Here is a 2,796-nt window from a genome sequence, read left to right on the forward strand (position 1 = left end):
CTCGGATGCAATTCGTCCGGCCCCATGGACTTGTGCACGTCCAGCTTTTCTAAATAGTCCCTAACCACCTCTATCTCTACAGAGGGCTGGCCATCTCTTCCCCATTTTGTGATGCCCAGCACAGCAGTCTGGGAGCTGACCTTGTTAGTGAAAACAGAGGCAAAAAAAGCATTGAGTACATTAGCTTTTTCCACATACTCTGTCACTAGCTTGCCTCCCTCATTCAGTAAGGGGCCCACACTTTCCTTGGCTTTCTTCTTGTTGCCAACATACCTGAAGAAACCCTTCTTGTTACTCTTGACATCTCTTGCTAGCTGCAGCTCCAGGTGCGATTTGGCCCTCCTGATATCTTTCCTACATGCCCGAGCAATATTTTTATACTCTTCCCTGGTCATATGTCCAACCTTCCACTTCTTGTAAGCTTCTTTTTTATGTTTAAGATCCGCTAAGATTTCACCATTAAGCCAAGCTGGTCGCCTGCCATATTTACTATTCTTTCGACTCATCGGGATGGTTTGTCCCTGTAACCTCAACAGGGATTCCTTGAAATACAGCCAGCTCTCCTGGACTCCCTTCCCTTTCATGTTAGTCCCCCAGGGGATCCTGGCCATCTGTTCCCTGAGGGAGTCAAAGTCTGCTTTCCTGAAGTCCAGGGTCCGTATCCTGCTGCTTACCTTTCTTCCCTGCGTCAGGATCCTGAACTCAACCAACTCATGGTCACTGCCTCCCAGATTCCCATCCACTTTTGCTTCCCCCACTAATTCTACCCGGTTTGTGAGCAGCAGGTCAAGAAAAGCGCTCCCCCTAGTTGGCTCCCCTAGCACTTGCACCAGGAAATTGTCCCCTACGCTTTCCAAAAACTTCCTGGATTGTCTATGCACCGCTGTATTGCTCTCCCAGCAGATATCAGGAAAATTAAAGTCACCCATGAGAATCAGGGCATGCGATCTAGTAGCTTCCGTGAGTTGCCGGAAGAAAGCCTCATCCACCTCATCCCCCTGGTCCGGTGGTCTATAGCAGACTCCCACCATGACATCACTCTTGTTGCACACACTTCTAAACTTAATCCAGAGACACTCAGGTTTTTCCACAGTTTCGTACCGGAGCTCTGAGCAGTCATACTGCTCCCTTACATACAGTGCTACTCCCCCACCTTTTCTGCCCTGCCTGTCCTTCCTGAACAGTTTATAACCATCCATGACTGTACTCCAGTCATGTGAGTTATCCCACCAAGTCTCTGTTATTCCAATCACGTCATAATTCCTTGACATCACCAGGACCTCCAGTTCTCCCTGCTTGTTTCCAAGGCTTTGTGCATTTGTATATAAGCACTTGAGATAACCTGTTGATCGCCCCTCATTCCCAGTATGAGGCAGGAGCCCTCCCCTCACAGACATTCCTGCCTGTGCTTCCTCCCGGTATCCCGCTTTCCCACTTACCTCAGGGCTTTGGTCTCCTTCCCCCGGTGAACCTAGTTTAAAGCCCTCCTCACTAGGTTAGCCAGCCTGCTGGCAAAGATGTTCTTCCCTCTCTTCGTAAGATGGAGCCCGTCTCTGCCCAGCACTCCTCCTTCATGGAACACCATCCTATGGTCAAAGAATCCAAAGCCTTCTCTCCGACACCACCTGCGTAGCCATTCGTTGACCTCCACGATTCGACGGTCCCTACCCAGGCCTTTTCCTTCCACGGGGAGGATGGACGAGAACACCACTTGCGCCTCCAACTCCTTTATCCTTCTTCCCAGAGCCACGTAGTCCGCAGTGATCCGCTCAAGGTCATTCTTGGCAGTATCATTGGTGCCCACGTGGAGAAGCAGGAAGGGGTAGCGATCCGAGGGCTTGATGAGTCTCGGCAGTCTCTCCGTCACATCACGAATCTTAGCCCCTGGCAAGCAGCAGACTTCTCGGTTTTCCCGGTCAGGGCGGCAGATAGATGACTCAGTCCCCCGGAGGAGAGAGTCCCCGACCACCACCACCCGCCTTCTCCTCTTGGGAGTGGTGGTCGTGGAACCCCCAACCTCAGGACATCGCATCTCATGCCTCCCAACCAGCGGAGTCTCCTTCTGCTTTCTCCCCCCAGACATATCATCTGGTCCACTCTCCGCATTGGTACCTGTGGAGAGAACATGAAAGCGGTTAGTTACCTGTGTCTGTGTTACTGGAACCCCTGACATTCCGCTTACCTCTTCTGGAGGTCACATGTTGCCAAGCTTCTTCACTGGCCTCTTGGCCCCTCTGTGCAACCTGCTCTATATCTTTAGAGCTTTGTGCCCCTAGAAGGCTATCCTGAGTTTGGTCCAGAAAATCCTCAGTCTCTCGTATACAACGCAGGGTCGTTACCTGTTGCTCCAGACCTTCAATCTTTTCTTCCAATATGGAGACCAGCTTGCACTTTGTACAGACAAAGTCGCTTCTGTCCTGTGGAAGAAAGACAAACATGGCACATCCAGTGCAGGTCACAACAGCTGAACCCCCCCCTTCCATATCACCTACCTACTATGAGCTTCCTCAGAGACGTTGGCAAGATGTAAGCCTCACTGGGCTCACTCCAGGCGAACTCCCAGGCAAACTCCTGCTGTGAGCTGCTCTGCTGTCCCCGCTGCTCAGCTGGTTCGCGAGGCTCTGGCTATTTTTAAACAGCCAGGCTTCCCTGACGCAAACACACAGACACCCTAATGCCCGCCCCCTGCAGGCTAGCAGCCAATCAGACACTCACTCAGGCTCTCTCCCTGCCCTCCCAGCAAACACACGCTCGGATACTTCCTCAGCAAGCAAACACACACACTCGGAAGTATTT

The sequence above is a fragment of the Dermochelys coriacea genome, chromosome 11 (genome assembly GCF_009764565.3).
Source record: "Dermochelys coriacea isolate rDerCor1 chromosome 11, rDerCor1.pri.v4, whole genome shotgun sequence".
Classification (NCBI taxonomy): domain Eukaryota; kingdom Metazoa; phylum Chordata; order Testudines; family Dermochelyidae; genus Dermochelys; species Dermochelys coriacea.